This window comes from Chinchilla lanigera, unplaced genomic scaffold, assembly GCF_000276665.1.
Source record: "Chinchilla lanigera isolate Chin_1 unplaced genomic scaffold, ChiLan1.0 scaffold00016, whole genome shotgun sequence".
NCBI lineage: Eukaryota > Metazoa > Chordata > Mammalia > Rodentia > Chinchillidae > Chinchilla > Chinchilla lanigera.
The window spans coordinates 9,579,425-9,599,350 of NW_004955417.1; positions in this window are offsets into that span (position 1 = coordinate 9,579,425).

Below are 19,926 nucleotides of genomic sequence, written 5' to 3' on the forward strand. Positions count from 1 at the left end.
CTTCGAAGAAGGAACAGCTCAATTTCTCTGAGTAGGAAAATTAGTCTCTAGAGAATAGCAAGGGAGTTAAACTACAGTTGGGTCATGGAGCATTTTTGTGTAAGAAAGTTTAATTTTATTCTGGCTGGAATGCAAAACCAACGAAGGTTTCTGAGCAGAAATCATAATAGTTTTAAATGATCATTCTTGCTACTGTTGGGAAAATAAAACAGTATTAAAACACCTATCCCTTCCTTCCTGCCTGATACCATAAATAAATAAACAACTGCATTTATAAAGTCTTACCAATGCTTCTTTGTGGGGAAGGAGAAAGGTTTTCAACCTAAATCAAAGTACTGGGTGAGACATATACATTACCTCAACCCAACTTTTGAGAATATAATACAAGCCAAATACTAGTGAAGCACTGAAAAGTGACAAAGTGTAGGACATGTCCTCCAGAAGACTTCTGTCCAAAAGAAGGTACAGCCAAGAAAAGAGTTCCAATGCAGTGTTACATTAGTGATCTACTGCTCTGTTACAAATCTCCCCACACTTACTCGCAGAACAACAAATATCTCTCATTTCACAATATCTGTGGGGCAGGAATTTAAGAGTAGCTTAGCGAGGTATTTTTGGCTCACAGCCTCCTAGGAGACTGTAAACAAGATATTGGACAGAGCTGCGGTTATCTGAAAGCTTGATTGGAGCTTAACGATCTCCTTGGGTCCTCACACAGCTCTCAGCTGAAGGCTACAGTTCCTCATTGTGGAACTCTTCATAAAGGTGCTTGAGCTTCCTCATGACCTGGCAGCTCTGGAGAGCAATCCAAAAGACAGAAAGGAAGGAAGCGCAGTGTCTTTTTAGGATCTAGTCCTGAACATGACACACAGGGACTTCTACCACATTCTATTCCCTAGAAGTGAGTCACTAAGAACATACATTCAAGGGAAGGAGATTTAGGCTTCACATATTGGAAGAGAGAAAAGAAAGCAGGCAGAAAAACTGATGGACATATTTCAAACATCTACAAATGTAGTAAGGTAATGCTGTGGAGCAGAAAGATGACATCTTTCAATCGGGTTTGTAGAATGTGAAAATACTTGCCGTAGGAGAATTGAGACTGGGAAGAGTAGCTGAAGGGGTTTTAAAGAGAACAAGAAAACTGTCTCTTCCAAGGAAATAATTGTGGTGCATTAGATAAATGGCCACATAGCATCTTACTGAGTGCATGTTTTCAACAATTGCCAGATGGACCTTTATTTTATATACCGCTGGGAAACAAAAAATACTGCCGCTGAAGTATGATGAGCTATGATGGTAAGACACAACTTCATCTCAGAAATGTGACGATGTCAATGAAATAAAAGTACACCTTAGAACCAATGGATTTCGTGGTTTGACATGGATAAAGCTCACAGTGAGGCAGGAACATGTGAAATTTAAAGCTGGAAAAGTATGAAGACCCAGAAGGTAAGGTATCCTAGAAGTTTATGCGTTTAATCTTTAGTTTATTGTCTATAGTAAGTCTTAGAGGTTTTAAAGTGATCTTGAGAAATCAAGATTTGTACTTTCTTTTTTGGGGGGGGTACCAGGAATAGAACCCACAACTTTATGCTTGCCAAGCAGGCACTTCTGCCACTGAGCTACATCCCCAGCCAAAGGTTTGTATTTCAGAAAGATTATTGTAGCTTCAGTGCATAGAACGAAGGAAGGCCAGGATTACAGTTAGGCATTGACTGTAGCAAAACTCCAGGACACACAAGGAGATGATTTTAACAAGGTTAGTGACAGTAGATGGATTGTAGTGATATTAAAGAAAAAAGATCAACCAGAGTTAGTGATTAATTGGATGCGGGGGAGGGAAGCAAGAGGGTAGGTTCTCTCGTATTAAAATATTGCTCTGCTATAAATTTCATGCAATGACAATATGTAGAGTTTTAATACCATTCTGATTGTTATTAATTACCATTATTGGCATCATTATTCTTATCACTTCATATTTTATTATCTTGCTGGGACTAGCTGGATTCACATTATTTAGAGAGACAGCATGATATAGTGAAAAGTACAGCGACGTGGGAGATAAAGGAGGGATGGTTGTACAGTGCTGCCTTTTTCTGGTAGTAGTAGGTGAATTTGGGTGAGATGCATGACCTCTCAAGACCGCATTCTCGTGCTGCAAGTAAAGGTACCAGTGCCTCCTCTACTGATGGAACTGGGCAAGCTTACAATAAGTGTCTAGCTTGGTGCTTCATTTCCTGACATACATTGGGTGCTCAATTAATGGTCATTATTATTATTACATTCATATAAGCATTTAATTTGACAAGCCAAAGAACAATTTAGGTGGTTATTTTTCACAGCAATTTTATGAAATAATGGAGAAGATAATGAAAATGGATGAAGCCATTAAGACAGGTGAGGGTAGGGGCTGGGGATTTAGCTCAGCGGCAAAAGCGCCTGCCTGGCAAGCGCAAGGTCGTGAGTTCGGTTCCCGGTACCAGAGAAAAACCGAAAAAAAAAAAAAAAAGACAGGTGAGGGTTAGAAGGATTTCCATTGTTTCTTCTGCCCTAGTGTACCAAGGGCATTGCACAGAAATGATCATCTATGTTAAAGTTCCAGAGCTTATTGCAGGATATCCTGCTCTTCAGAAAGGAACAAGTTGGCACAGGATATAAGCTCTAATTTCCTCACAATTAAGAGGATGCTAGTGGGTATTTTATGAATTTTTTAAGATAGATTATATTGTAAACTAAGTTTAAGAAATGCTGGGCTTTGCTAAACCAGTGTCTTTTCTGCAGAATTTACCAGAGGTTTAAATATTCTGAAGTGTGCTGTAAATCTTCGAGAAGGAAGATAAAATGCAGCATCTTTCAAACTTATCTGATGATGGAACTCTTTTGAGACTAGGTTTCCACAGAACACTAGCTTGGGAAAGTTTCCAACAGACTATATTATCTTGACTATATGCATCTCATATGCATCCTGTCTCTCCCCTACTTTATTTTTTTTTTATTTTTTCTTTTTTTGTCTTTTTGAGACAGGGTCTCACTATGCAGTTCAGGCTGGCCTTGAGCTCACTTTGTAGCCCAGGCTCATCTTGAACTTGCAAAGATACTCCTGCCTCAGCCTCCCAAGTGCTGGGATTACAGGTGTGCCCCACCATGCCCAGCCTCTCCCCTACTTTAGAAGTAGCTACCATGTCTTAGAGACATAGTAAATATATTTTTTTCATGACTCAGGAAAAGCAAATTTTAAAAGCACCCAAATATAAGGAACTTTTATTTTTATTCCTTAACATTAACTGTCAGAGAAAAACAAAAGAAACAAAACATTCACAGAAAGGATAGAAAAATTAACCATTCTCATTATAAATATATAGAATAAACTAAATAATTCCTAGGAGTACTAAGATTATACATACACACTCATGTAAAAACTAAACAAGTGTTTCTGTGCCCAGGTTTTAAAATCTCTGAAACTGAGAAGGTACCGAAATAGCGAACAATTATCTTTTAAAATGTGCACCTACCCTTCTCCAAAATACTACAAATACTTGGAATACTACAAAGAGACAGGGATATATTTGTAGGTGTCACTGCCAACTATTGCTAATACACAGAAGACACTGGAATATCACAGAAATCATGTAAATCTGAACAGTTCCACCCAAAAACAATAATTGGCTATTTCTTTTTATTTTCAAATATCACTGGTAGTAACATCAAATTTAATATCTGTCATGAAGAAAGGACTGAGAAACCTAGTAATTTGGAAATCCACTCATTGCCCATCCTGTAATACCTCTGACAATCTAACAAAGCCAAATGGCCTTAATTTTTATCTTTACTGCTTTTCCATGTGGTTTGCTAGGGTGGTCTGTGCTTTTAGTAGCTTATCAGGTATCGTGCCTTTTCTTTGGGTACAACGTATGGCCAGGATATTTTCCTTTAACGTGTCATATGCCTTATGGAATTAATCTTCCCAGAAACAGTATTATAATGAACCCTTCATCACTCAAAAATTATACCTTTGGTGTTACTCCAGCCTGTCTACATATTTCTAGAAAGATACTGGCCCCATGTAGCCTGCTCATCACCTTTTTTCCTCTTGGAACAAATATTTGTGTCCATTTTTAGAAGTGTATGTACTGTACATTAGAATCTGTCCAACAGCCTTTCCTTGTGCAGTGATCCTTTGTATCATTGCTACAAATTGTCAGTGCCCCAGTGAAATGAAGATATTGATTTCTCCATAACTCCTTTCACCACCTCCATAGGAGGTTCTTTCTGTGGATGCAGAAAACGCATTAAAACCCCATGCTGTCATGAGGCAGATTAATGCCCTGTGTCACAGCTCTCCTTGGAAACTGCATCAGACACCAAGCATTAGAACTAGATTACAAGCCACTGAGACTTCTGAATACCTCAAGATTACCACTCTCTCCGTCCCAAGTGCACAATAGTTCCATTTGCAAATGGTCATGAAAATGAAAATGCCTAGGGATATGAATGGACAGATGTCCTTGGGCTAGTTCCTCACACACAAAGCAAGGAGTGGACAGTCATATGGATAGTGAATCAGTCCGCATCAAACTGGGTAAGAAAGGCAGACAGCTGCGGATTTCACATAACTGAAAGTGCTTTTGAAATATAAGACACTAAAAGGATACCTAGGAAAAGAAAGGACTGACTGAGTGACTCCTTGACTCACCAAACTGAAACTCCATCCAATACCTGCGTCCTCACCTCAGTTTTTTGGGATAATGATTTTCCTACTTCCTGGTTAAACCTTCACTATTTGCTTGCTACCTCTTGGAACAAATCTTCACTCATTGCCTTCTGCTACCCCACCCAGCCCAGCTTAGTATCAGCTTCTGTATTCTCTTATCCAATTTAGGATGTCCTTAGTTTCAGCTTTTTCCCAGAGCCCTTTCAGCAAGTCTGGCATCTCTGCCACCCTGTAAATCATTTCATTTTCTTCTCCTTATAATAAACAAATTTCTTCTCCTTCTGGACAATTACATTTTTCCCCTAAGAAGAATGTAATTCTGGGCCCTATGAGCAAATGAAGTAGTTTAACGAAAATCTCCAAGTTACCATTTCTTGACTAAAGACCTTCAAAAAGGCACAAGGGGTACAGAAGTTCACAGCTGAAAACCAGTGAGAGTTTATAAGGTCACTACACATAGCACTGCAAGTTGTGCATATACCACTCCAGAGGGCACTATGCAGACACACTGTAACATGATTGTTGCCTGTGAAGCCCCTAATTCCTATATGGCAGCCCAACTTACAGCCAGCTACATGACTTGTAATCAGCTGAATAGACAGACGTTCCAGATAAAGTCTACTTTTGAATGAATATAAAAAAACCTTAGGTATTGCAGGAGATACTAATTCAAAATAAGACTTTCTGGCCTTTCACAGTATTTACACATTATGACAAAGTGAAACCCATTACCAATCCATAAATTTCTTTCTACATTATAACCTGAAGCAAGATAAAATCTGATTCTGGCATCTCTTTCAGGAGGCTTCAGATGATCTGGTTTGGGATGAGCTCATATGCAGTGTTGTGTTGGACAACTCCCAGGATCAGCACTTCCTTCTACTGCACACTACAGAAACAAGATTTCAATCCTTAAAGTTTATCTCCACGAGTAATTTAGATGGTGGGAGATAGATATACAGACTAAGTCAAGAGGAACAGTTCACAGAAGCTAATTTTAATATTATTAAATGGGAAGATCTGGGAAGGGCAAGTGATCTTCTTACCTACAGTGTTTTAGGTCAAGTGCCATGAGATTGGTGCTCAATGTTGGGGATTGAGATGGCAGCTTTTGTAAACAACTGTCCATAGTCTGGCGTTTCAACGAACTTCATGTACCAAGTTCCAGCTTATTAGAACTACTTCCACCCACATGAAACTAATCACTTGTCAATTGACTTACCACTGGGCACTGCATCACAGCAGAGTTATGGATAATGTGTAGAAATGACCCTTAACACTAATAGCTGGAAAAGTGCATCGTATTTTCACTTCGGAGGGGTTATCCAACTGGAGGCGGCAACAAGGACACCAGCTGGAAATATACTGCAAACACAGTCAAGGAGTGCAAGACCTGAGCTAGAGCAAAGGTGGCTGGGAAAATATATAAGAGGGAGAAATGATAAGAATTAAGGGCTAATTTGATTGCCAGCATGTGAAAAAACAAATCAGACATACAAACTTAAATATCACATAGTTTCTCTTATATGAGAAACCCAAAATATAAATAAAGAGCAAAAGAAAAGACAGATAGTAAGAAAAGGGTGATAGATCTTTATCACAGGGGGAGGAGACCAAGAAATAGTATACGTGAGAACAGGGGGGAAAGGAGATGAAATAAAGAAGTAAGATGTGTTATGTGCAGATGCCACAGGAGGAATGTGACATTAGGTACTGCAAACATGTACCCCCAAAAAAAGAGGTAGAGAAGGAAATCAAAAGATGGATGGGGAAGCAGATGAAAAAAGAAATTAAGATATATTATGCATATGTACAAGCTCCCCACAAAGAATGTAAACTGTATGTACTATAAACACACACAAATAGAGAAAATGATCTGGCAGGGGAAAAAAAAGAAAGAAAAGGGGAAGTCTGCATGGCCTCGAAGATTTCTGGTTTAGGATAATTAGACAGTGATATCATTCACCAACCTAAGGAAAATGTAAATAGGAGCACTTATGAGGTCGCAATGATAAAATAAGATCATTCATAGACTATCCAGGTGGAGATACGTGGTCAGCAGCTGGTCGTTGGCACCTATACGTTAGGACAGAACTACTGTATAAATTTGTCAACCACTGGCATAGGTTTGGTAGTTATAAATTTGCTAGAGCTGTTGTAAAGAGACATTACAGACTTTGTAGGTTAAAGGATAAAAATTTGTCTTCTCCAATTTATTTTCTAAAGCTAGAAGTCTAAGATCTCAGGTTCAGTATGGTTGGTTATTTCCATGTACCACCAGCAGACGATCTGCTCCTGGCCTCTCTTGTGGTGCTTCTCCATTATCTCCCTCTCTGGACATGTCTGTGTCTAAATTTTCTTTTTTATGTAGACTCGGTCATATAGTGTTAGGACTCACCCTAATCAATTTATTTCAATGACCTCTGTAAAGACTGCCTACAAATATGGTCACATCTGAGGTCCTAAGGTTTAAGACTCAATTATATAAATTTTATAAGAAGAAATAGTTTAGCTCATAAGACTGAGCAAAGTCATGAGAGTGGAAATCCTTCAAGCAGCCATGAAGGGGACGAATAAAGAACAGAACCCAGGAAAATATCCATATTTGGATGGGGAGAGAGAAGGCTTGCCATTGGGAAGCCTGGTTAAAAGTTTTGAAAGGAACCAGCAGGATAAGCTCTTGCACATGCCCGGAAAATCTCAAGAAAGAGTAGTTTCTGAGTGAAAGACCTCTGAGGAGATATGTAAAGTGAAATTAAGTGGTCGTCTAGGTCTGTCTTCTGAGTAAAAGCAGATTCAGCTTGTACATTTCTGCTGAAACTGGAGTTCCTGGGTGCTAAATTAGTCTCTAAGGGCATCTTTAAAAAGAGAACAACATTTAAAATCACCATATTTGGGTGAAATAAACACTATGAAACTCCAAATTCATTATCTGTCCCACCAAGTAAAGCTAAAATGACTTTAATTGGAAGAACATTAAGTAAAGCTTTGGATTATTGTCCTGTATGCTGTTACTTTAAAGGTAATATAGGCACACAGTGAAAAATCAAATAAGATAGAACATCTCAGGATGAAAAGTTAGTAGCGCTATTATTGCCTGTCAACCCCATCCTGATGCACTTCACCCAGAGTCAATCATATACAATTTTTTGTTTGTTTTAATTTCCATTTGTGTTTCTGCTGGTCATTTTAGATGATGGAGTCCATCCACAATTTCCTTATTATCAATACCAGGATTTATCTATTGACCACATGCTGTGATAACCAGGAGGAGCCTACTAATGCCACAGTAATCCTTCCAAATTTTTTACAACAAAGATACAAAGATCGCCATTTCCTCCCAGGCTACCTCTAGTTTTATCTGTGGCTTTGAATTTCAAGTAGCATAATCATAAATTACTTTAAATTTTCAAGTGTGACAGATAAAATATTTTTTCTTATTTCTGTATATTTGATTTAGAACGGAACTTTATTTTTGGCAATTGCAACACTTGGTGACAACTTTTAAAGCATACCTATAATTGCATTACAGCATGCAGTGTGAGTAAATAAAATTGAAGCTTGATTAAAATGAGGCTGGAATGCAAAAGTTAAATAAAGAGCTTAAGTGGTGAAAGAAACAAATTGGATTTCCAAACTTACCTTCACTTTCATCATCAGAGGTGTAATATATTACGTTTTGATAGCTTAGAGAATGACTGAAGTGGTAAATTTATAGAGTATCATTCCATTTAAATGAACAGCAGGATGTATTTGCAGAAACAGATTAATGTTTCTTAGAAATTTATTAACACCTGCTTGTTTTTCTGTACTCCTGTTGCTATGTGGATTTTCTATCTATCATATGTGAATTCCATTCTTACTTTTAAAAGTAAAAGGCAACAAAACTGAAAGATCTGTTTCACACATTACAGTGAGTACAGAATGCAGTCTAGCATGGTCGGTGCCACATTGGAAAGTTGGAGAGGCATTTTCAAAACCTAGAAAACAGCAGAAAAGGGTGCAGTTTTATTTATCTTTGTTCTTCTTCTCACTCTCTAGTAAAGAGGTACTTTGCCTAAGTCTACCCAAATTCCAGAGGAGCATTCTCCCATGGAGTTTAGTGTCTACGGCTGCTGACAAGTGAGTTTTCTGCAGTGTTCTAAAATCAATGTGATTTTGAGTGCTGCAAATGGTAAAAAGGAGTTTCCCTTCAAAGTACTTCATGACTCAGCATCTCCCCTGGGAATGGAAAACAGACTCTGCTGGGCTCGGACAACGATTTCAGTCTTCTTAGTTACTTTCAAGTTCTCAGGGTCAGGTATCTATTGGGGGAAGAGCCCCACTCCCGTTAATCGGAAGATGCATGGCCTTCTCTGACTCTAGGACCCTTAGGATGGTGGAAGGCTCAGTAGGAAATTTTAGAAGTTCTCAAATCAAGGGCAAAAAGTCGTTCAAGTATTTTTTTGTGACACCTTCCAGTATCTTTAGCATCAAGAGTACAACACAGAAATTCATCCCTCTATAGTTTATATTACCCCTGAATTTAACTGTCCTGGGATCCTTTCCTTCCTTCTTACAATGAGATTTAGCAAATAATTTAGAGTCTGAGAATCCTTCAAGATTCTCTGAAGGAAACTACTTGCGTAATTTAAGATGAGCACTGTTTGCATTTATGGGTGTGTTTGATTGTTGTTGCTTATATATTTATTCTTATTTTGGAAAGCAAGTGTTACACTTAAACCTAAACAAGTGTATCACACAGTGTGGTACACAAAGTAATGGCTTTCTATCACATAAAGCCAAATAAACAGGGCAGAACTCTATAGCACTTCTACTATTTTATGTCATAATTCCTTTTTTGTTTGTTTGTTTTATTTTAAAGAAAATAAAACCTTTTTTAAAACATTAAAAAATACAGATCTCAAAACAAGATGATAAGAAATTAGCAATGGTTGTTATATTGCATATTATTATCTTCAACGTAGTTGTTCAGATTACCAGATATAGGCATGCAAAATTGATTGAAAAATTAAGCATTAACTGTTCCTTTCAATAAACCAATAGAAATTAGTAGTACTTAGCTAACTTGTGCATGTATATATATTTTTCTCCCTTTCTTTTTTCTTTCTTTTCTCCTTTCCTTCATCCCAGTTGTTCTTTCCTTTTGAGCAGTTTCCTTCCCTTTCACAATATCTATTGTACCTTTCAGATTTTATTTACTCTTTCAAGTTCTTACACTAGGGAGACAATACAATGTATATACCTGTGGGTCAGATTTATTTCACTTATGAGTATGGTCTCTAGTTGCATCCATTTTTATAAAGGCCTCAAGTTTATCTTTCTTTATAGCTGAGTAATACTTCATTGCATAAAAATACATCTTTTTTATACATTCCTCAGTTGTTGGGCATTTGTGTTGTTTCCAAGATTTAGCTATGACAAATTGCACTGCTATAAACATAGGTACACATATATCGCTGTGGTATAATGTTTTCAATTCTTCTGGAAAGGTACCCAGGAGGGGAATAGTTGGATGGAAGGGGACTTGTAATCCTAGTTTTGTGAGGAATTTCCACAATGGTTGAGCCAATCTACAGTCCCAACTGTGGAGAAGGGTTTCTTTTTCCCCACAGCTCCACCAGCATTTGTTGTTGGTTGACTTCTTGATGATAGTACTTCCTAATTCTTTTAGGCTTGGACATAAAAAGATGATTTTGTAACCAAAATAACCACTGTGTAACTGTAATGGTTGATACATTGTGTCAACTTGAGAAGCTTAACTAAGCCACTCAGCAGGTAGTCAGAGTCTTCACTTTGCAAACATCCTGAGCCTGTGCAACAAGAGGGCACGGAGATGGTGTGAGTGCTACCTCCCTGGAGCAGGTAGCCTACATATTGTATAAGGGAGGAAAAGGCTTGCTCTCCCCCCACTTTTGCTCTGTTGCTTTTGCTGTCTTCTGCTGCAGTGAACTGTTGCCCCTGTGCCATGTGCCACCCTGCCGTGGAGCCAGCTGATTGTGGACTGAAACCTCCATAAACTGTGAGCTAAATAAACCTTTCCTCCCTTAATTTTGGGTGGAGAGTATTTTGTCTCAGCAATGAGAGACAACTAACCAAGATAGTAACCAAAGCAGTGGATCAAAGGTTTAGCAGTGGATCAAAGGTTTAGGGGCACAACTGGTGGTTCAGAGCAAGCCCCAGATGCTAAAATTAAGCTGGAACAGGTACCAGATAAATCTGGGGGCAGCAAACAGGTAGTCAAGACACTTCACACAGGAATGCAGCATCCAATTAAGGGATAACCCCAGTGGCTCTGTCTAATTTAGATCATTGTGACGTGGAAGCACAAGCTATGCCATCTCTTTAACCTTGCAATAAAGCACTCACAACAAATTAACACAATCATTTTGCTTCTAGAGTGAAAAGGTGTCTAGTAACTTCCTAGACAACAATTCTTTGGGGCAGTACTTTGTAGGTATTAGTCCAAGATGATCACGTGGAGAACAGCTGATGTCCCCCATGTACTGTGTTGCTAAGCTAGGAGATTATGTAAATTCAGTGTGCTAAATGCATTTGTGACTTACAGTATTTTTATTTTGCAATGAGTTTGTGGAGAGAAGGATGCCATAACCACTTCATAAGTCTAGAAATATCTGTATTTAGATATAAATGTTTATGCCCACATGTGTGTGTACACATATAGTTAGGTTGACTGACTTTTTATTTAAAGTATGCTTCAGCCATAGTTGAGGTATAACTGAGGCTTGTACATTTTCTTGGTGTATATTGTGTAGTAATATGTGTGGTATATAAATAGGCCACACTTTATGCATCTGTTCTGTTACTGATGATTATTTGGTTTGTTTCTTGTTTTTGTTTTTTCTAATAATGTGGCTGTAAACACATTTATATATGTCTCATGGTGCATCTATGCAGACATTTATATCAAATGTATACTTAGAAGTAGAACATTGCTGGGTGTGGTGGCACATGCCTGTAATCCCAGCACTTGGGAGGCTAAGAAAGAAGGATCATTGTGAATTCAAGACCAGCCTGGGCTACAAAGTCAGTTCAAGGCCAGCCTGAACTGCATAGTGAGACCCTGTCTCAAAAAGACAAAAAAAGACACACACAAGAAAGAAGTAGAACACTGAGTCATTAAATATGCATATTTTTAACTCAGTAGAAAAATGTCAGTCCATTTGTACATCACTTTTATGAAATGCCAGTACCAATTCCTTGCCTATTTGTCTATTTATTTGTCTTTTTTCTATTGATTTTTAGGAATGTCCTAGTCAGCTCAGCTGTTATAACAAAATACCAGAGGTTTGTGGCTTAATATAGCAGACCATCATTTTTTATAGTTCTGGGGGCTAGGAAGTCCAAGATCAAGGTTCCGGCTGATTCAGTGAAAACACTCTTCCTCACTTGGCAGAGAGGGATGGGGGAGGGACAGACAGAGACAGAGAGAGAGAGGAGAAAGAATGTAAGGCTAATAAGCTTGTTTTGTGAACTTTTATACAGACATACCCTATGAGAAAGGATGGCCACTGGACCAGGGTGGGTCCCACAGAGCAGAGGTTTTGTCTTTTCCGGGAATCTGTCCTCCTCTTTTAGACACTAATTCCATCATGAAGCCCTTATCTTCATGAACTCACCTAAACCTGTAACCTGTCAAAGGACAAAGAGGAATAGACTGTCTCATACAAAGAAATAAAACCAGAAGATCAGTTTCCAAGGATGAACTGAGGTAGGCCAGGGTCTGGCTGAGTACTAGTTCAATCCTGGTTTCATAAGTCAGATTGAATCTTCGTCACTTGAGGAGCAATCTGGTTTCCATGGAAGAAATTCTCATGACTTGAGGGACAATATTAGTAGTGTGAGGCTCTGTTAGAATCCAAGGTGACGGTTGGTCATAGCTAAATGTCTCTGGGTAAAGCTCTTATCCTGATATCCTCAGTCTTGAAGGATAATGAGGTGGACCATGTGAACACAGGGCTAATAAACCTGTGTGGCTGACTTTTAGACAAACACATTCTAAATCATTAACATACCTATAGGCAGAGCTAAGAAGGATTGGATGCAGAGTTTTACAAAATGAAGCTCAGGTTCTGTTCTACTTTTAGTTACTTATATAACCTATCTGTAGGCCCAAGTGAAGAGCTACAATTTTTAGCAAAAACCACTTTTAAATCCTGGACCACTTCAGAAGAAAAAAAAATCATGGTTTATGATGAGTAATAGGTTAAAGCCCAGGAATTGGTTTGTTCTTTGTCCCTGTGGTAGTCTCTGACTATGCCACTTGGACTTTTCATCTTTTCACACCTTCCTCTTTTTTGACACAATGCCTGCCATTGTGGACTTTTATTATGGCTAGTGAGAAAACCACACAGCCACTAAGCAGCCTAGGACAACTAGTGATTAAGTGAATGATACTGACATTAAGTGTTTCAGAAATCAAGAAAAAGTAAAACATCTGTGATAGATTTTTATAGCTAAGAGAGCATATGACACTCAGAAAAGCAGATGGGTAATCCCAGCACCCTGGAAGGCTGAGGCAGGAATATCATAAGTTTGAGACTATCCTGAGCAATTTAGCAAGACCTTTTCTCAAAATAGAACATTTAAAAATGGTCAGGGGTGTAGTTCAGTATGAAGTTTCTGGGTTCATTCTTGAGTAGGGCAAAACAAACAACCAAAAAGGTTTAGAAAAGCTCCACTGGAGAGAAGGAGGCAAGAAATCTGAGTTAGAATAAACATGAATCTAGGACCGAGAAGGAGAGTGAGGGTGGATGGCTGCTGAACTAAGGCGGGCCTTGTAGAGTAGAGGCTTTGGCATATCTGAGGAGCAGAGAAATATGACTCAGAATTGGAGGTCATAGTAAGGAAAAGCCTTGAAAGTTAGGAAGAGGAGCTCAGGGTTTTATTTGCAGAAAAATGCAGGCTTTGAGAAAGCCTGACGCGGGGAATGTGTGTTCCATGCTTGTCCCAAAGCTGAGTGATGGGGTACATTACACCCTAGCCACAGGCATGCAGAGTGGAAGATGACCGGAACTGCTAGATTTAATGCATAAAAATATAAGTTGCCCAATTAAATATGAATTCTGTAAACAATGATATGTTATATAAGTATGTACTCAGTCATAGTGGAACCATATTTACCTAACATGTCATTCATTATTTTTTTGAAATTCAGATTTAAGTAGGGGTCTTACTTTTGATCTCACAATCCTAGAGATGGTGTTTCTGTGAGGGAAAATGATGCTACCACAACTGATGGAATAGACTGTAATTAAAAGATGCAACTGTCTGTAAGAATAGGTGACAGAAGAAACCAGTAGAGTCATCCTTCAGTATCCCAGCATGATTGGTTCCTCATGGGTGGCAAAATCTGTGGATGCTCAAGTCCTTTATATAAAATGATGTGGTACCTGCATATAAACTGTGTTCATCCTCCAGTAGACTTTGAATCATCTCTAGATTGTTTATCTTAGCTAAACCAACTTAAAAAAAACTATGTAAAAAGTTGTGATATTATATTCAGTAATGATAACACAAAAAAGTCTGTCCACATTCAGCACAGAAACAAATTTTTGCAAATATTTTCAGTCCAAACTTTGTCAGATCTAAGTATATGCAACCAGTGTTTTACAATACCTATGAATACTGAGGGACAATTGTACATTAATTTGTCCTTTAAAACTGCCACCTGAGGTATTGAAGACAATCTAAAAAACTCCATTTTGCCAGAGTAATACTGTATATGTATAATTGGCTCTTGGTATCCACAGGTACTGAAAAATACCGATTTTGTATTCACAGGTTCAACAACACATGGATTTAAAATTTTTTAAAAAAAATGCATCACATGATCCAACCTGCAAAGTTAAATCCTGGACTCAAATAATGGCTGAAAAAAAATTTTTTCACAAGATTTGTGACTGTAATACACTGTCACACTGTGTTCTACAACAAAGATATTTTGCAGAAGGACAAAATGTGCCAAGTGAAATAAACCATAAAGTAAATATATGTCCATATGTGTGTATACACAAATTCTTTACAGAAATATTTATTCTTGCTTATTTCCTATGGGAATATAAATGTGATTTTAAGGAGAGGTAATTCTACAAATTATAAATCTTCCATTTGGCTAATTCCTGGCCTCAACCAAAAATGAATGCATTTTCTCCAGAATTCAAACCCTTCCCTTGAGTAACTTCTTTCTCTGTTTTCAAGATGTACCTATATCTATCCAAGCTGAAGTGTGTGCTTCAGAAATCAGATAGGACCAGCTAAGAAGAGGGTGCAGATGCCCCACATGATATGAAGACATCTATTTTCTATTCCTGAGAAATTAACCATGCTACTAGTGGTTGTCAGTTTTCCACACATTATCCACCCCCTCATCTCGTTCTCCTCTTTCCCTTTCTTCCTTCTCACACCTGTGTTTGTGAAACAGCCTTAAGATCTTTTTGCAAAAGCAAAGCATAGCAGCTGGGGATTGTTTGTTTCCCATACCTTCTGGCAAGTGCCACTCCACAAATGTCCAATTCGCACTTCCCTTGGGCCTGTCTACCAGGATTATATGCTGTTCATTGCTTTATCTGTGGACATTTTCTTGACTGTGTACAAATGTAATGGGGGGAGTTTTTTGTGGGAGATGATGTAGTCTTTGGCTTCAGAGTTTAGCCCATTTCACCTGTGATAGAGAGAACACTTTTGGAGATACAGTGGAAACACCCCAGCCTTTCTATCAAGAGGATAGATAGGTGCATATTAGAAACAGTCGTTTGCTACAAAGGAAACAGCCAACATCTTATTTGCATCTGTGCATATCAACAATGCAATTAGGACAAACTTCTTAGAGAATTAAATTGAGATGGTAATCAAAGAATTGTGCTGCGCATTTTAATGTGATTGTGGAGAAGTAAGTGATTTGGTATTGCTCTATTCACCCACGTTAGAAAAAAAATGCCCTGGGACTTTTAAATGATAAATCCCGCAAATTTCACTGGTACTAGGGAATTGATGAAAGCGAAAAGTACTTGCTTAAGATTCAAGTAGCTCAGAGGCTCAGCATATTAAATTCCCACACCGCAGTGATTCTTCACACAGAGTATAGGAAAGCAGGATGGACAAGGAGGTTTTTCCTGATAGGTGGGAGTTGGAGCTGAGGCCTCAGAGCTAGGGTAATTAAGAAAAAGTACTTTATCTTCCAAATAGAAGTAATAGGTAACCACATGCTGGATTTTCTCAATACTAACAGACCTTATGTTAAATAATCAGCATCCGTTATCCCCACCATGCACCTCCATTCAAAGGAGAGTGAAAAGGCTATCTGACATTGCACACCTCACAGTTATTCATTTCCCTTCGTCCCAGCCACATTTGAGCTAAGAGAGTTGCACAGAAACTGGGGGATCGACATAAAGGTAGACAGGAAACCACTTGTCTGGCTGAGACCCCTTACCGTAGTTGTCACTATGAGCCAGGAAACAAGGACTGTGAGGGATCTGTATCCTCGAGTGCAGAGGCTGGTGCTTACATTCAAGCTGGTGAGTGAAAGAGATCTGAGATTGGCTGAAGCTGCCCATGAAAGCAAGGGCTGCAATAGGGAGACTCCTGCATGGCTCCAGTGGCCTTGATGAAGGGTGCCAGTCACACTGGCTCAAGAAAGAGGTCGAGAAGCATTAGCCAATACTAGCACAAGGTTAAGAAACAGGAGCTTCCAATGGTCCCCCAGAGAGGGCATCATCCACACTGGTGTGTTTAAGGGTATCTGGGATGTGATATACTTAGAGATGAGAAAGCACAGAGACAGGGGCATTGCTCTTTTGAAGAAAAGCGTTTATTATACTAACAAATCCCCAGAAATAGGAAACAGAGCTGCTGCGCAGGGGAGGAGGCACAAACATTAGTCAGGAGGCAGAGGGAGCCAGGAGATTCAAGCAAGGGCCTGTGTGTGTGTGTGTGTGTGTTACTGAGGATTGAACCCAGGACCTTCACTCTGGCCCTTTTATTTTTTCTTTCAAGACAAGGTCTCTTGAAATTCCTTAAATTTCCCAGGCTGAGGCTTGAATTTAAGAGACTCCTGCCTCAGCGTTCCAGAGTGCTGGGATTAGAGCATGCCTGGCTGAACAAGAGCCTTTACTGTGGTTTCCCTGAGAAGATACAGGAGAGATACAGTGAAAACAGACTGAGGCTTTCTTGGAATAATTTCAGAGCTCTCTGGACTATAGAGGCCATCGCTGGTTGTCTGGCATCAGCCTTGTGATTAAGGCAGGTGGCCGGGTAGGTCTGGAGGGTGAGAGTCTTGGAAAGGCAATGGTGAGAGTGTGGCTCTGGATTATTCGTTCAGTGTTCAAAGGCATTAGCTGTTGTTCACTTTCTTGAGGAAGCGTCAAAGCCCTTGAGAGGAAATCCTTCCAGGGAGAGTAAGGCCCCAGGTGTCAAAGCGTCAGAATGTATAATACAGATGAAAGACACGGCTAATGCACTGTATTAACTCTGCCTTCATAGAACCCATGTTTCAGCTCCAGGAGGAAGCAGGTGTTTTGATGCCTGCCGTACTGGGAGTTGTGACGGTGAACCGTGATTCATCAAGAGGAACTGCAGTAGCACCAGGGATGAACGCAGCGAAGGACAAGCTCCACTCCAGTCACTCCCCACAGCTGAGATGACCAAGTGGCAAATGTGTCCCTAAACACAGAGGGGAAGGAGGGCTCCTGCTCTGGAATTTGCAGCTGGAACAGCATTTTTCAAAATTACTGAGGTTGTTTATTTAAAGCCAAAATGTATACTCACAACTTTCTAGTAGTCGTCTCAAATTTACTTCATCTAAAGACTCATAGAAAATTATCTGTCATTCTAGTTCTTCCTGTTTTTCTTACCATTGTAATTTCCATTGTTTAGTACCTAATGTCTTTGCTAAAGGGTTTTTCCTTTGGTGATGATAGGAAGGTGACACTTCCCTCTGAGCCTTTACCTGTGCAAATAACTGTGTCTTCACAAGAAAAATTTTGCCTGAGTTTTGATTTAAATCAGGGCTGGTAATATAACTGTCAGTGTGGCTATGTTTGTTCTGCAGTTTAGTCCTACAGAGATGGAAGACCAGAGACTGTTCCTAATTTTTAATACTCTCTACATAATCTGCTTTTCTAATTTGACTCATGGAGGTTTTTTCTTTATCCTTTTAATTAAAAAAAATTTCAACTATGTCTTGAAGTGAGTCAGTACTTATTGATTTGGGCTGACACATAATGAAACATTTGAATAGCTCACTCATACTTCTTTTGTCAGGCAAGTTTTCTCCTATTATAATTTATTGTTGCTTTTTCTCCCATCTGTTTCTTAATTGAAAAATTCTGATCCTCTTTAGGTGATCTTCTTTCTATTTTGACCTACCTTTCCCTCTTGTAGGTTTTAGTTTTTATCAACTAGCTGTGTTCAGATATAGATAACAGAATATTTAACAAACAGATTAAACAAGTAGGATTATTTGTTTCACTCAAGAAGGAAGTTAGAGATTGGCAAACCAGGGCTAGTGCAACAGTTATAAAATAACATCAGAATACTAGGTTCCCTCTGTCTCTTCTCTGCAAACCTGAGTGTGTTAGCTTGTTGTTTTCTGGGTGTGGTGGCACATGCCTGGAATACCAATAAGGAAGCTGAGACAGGAGGATCGCCTCTAGTTCAAGGCCAGCTTGGGCTATACACTATAGTGAGTTGAAGGCCAGCCTAAATTTCAAAACAAGGTCCTCTCTCAAGAAAACAACAAAACAAAAGTTTGCAGCTTTAACTACAGGTATTATAACTACATTCCAGAAAGAAAGCAAGGTAGACAGAGAAAAAAGGAGAAGCAGGTTTTCTCTTAGTGAAGTTTTGCCTTTCTGTTTGGAAAGGGGGTAATAAGAGTCACCTCTGTACTCCACTGGCCAGAAGTGGAGCTCCAGCCAGCCTGGAGCCCAGTGCAGTGTTTTCAGGGTCTCCACCTTCATCCTGAAAAGGATTTCCAGTTAGCTGGTTGTGTAACTGTTTCCTAAAACCCATTCTGTACATTTGTGTTTCCATTGTTGATTTTAATTGTGTGATGTTTCTGTTTGGTTTCTATTATTTTTAATCTTGAATCCTTAACCATAATTTTGTGGTATTTCAAACGTCTTGGTTTTTTCCTCATACCAGCCTCACTTTACCTCAGCCTGATCTGTCCTTATGGTTTCTTTCATGTTGTTACCCTTCTACACACACCTTGAGTTTGTAAGGATTTGTTAGAAACAGAAATTCTTTCTATTTCTTGTAATAAGCCATTTATAATAACACGCTTACAGTGCTTTTCTCTGAGACTTGACTATCACACTCCACTTTTCTAAAGCTAAGGACAGTTTTACCCCCAAGGAACCTACATGCTTGTTTTGTATTCTTCTCATGTCATCCTTACTGTAGGATGCGCCTACATATAGAAATCTACATATAGACCTTGCTTGCCTTTGCCCCAGCTCCTAAAGTCTACTGCGGTGCTGCAGATTCCCAGCTCCATGCTCAGACTTCATGTTGTGGATGAATTGATTTTCTCATCCCCAATTCAATTTCTCCTATCCATCAGCATTTACCTGTGAGTCTGAGGTGAAACATCTACCCCTCTGCTCCTTAGCTTTCCAGTATGAGAAGTTTATATGGTTAGGTCTCGATGCATATTCTATATCCACCATTGTCACTGGTATTACACAGAGGGTACAAATGTTAACTCGATAATCACAATAAGAACGTAAAATCTCACGGCAAGATAAAAAGAATGAACACTGCTTTAAAAGAGTATAGACCAAGGACCATGGCTCAGCCTGGGGAAATCAGGAGAGATATGTAGCTATAGCTGGAGTTAGATCAGGGAAAGTGTCAGAGGACTCGATGCTTGAGCTGAAATGAGAAAGATGATCTGTCAGTTAAATTTTTTTTCCTCATAGGTTTCTTAAAAATGAACTTAAATGGTATTATTGATTCAGGAAACTGACATAATTGAAGAAATTGATAAGTCCAAGTGAGTCCAGGTTTCAGGCCCGGCTGGATCCAGGGAGTTTATCTCCCCATCTCCTGACTGCTGTCCACTGTGTTGGCTTAGTCCTCCAAAAGAATCCTGGTGAAGTCCAAAAGAGCCCCAGGCATACTTTCTACCATGGTTTCTACCCTAACAAAAAGTGGTTTCAACACAAGTTCCAGAAAGCAGACCTTCT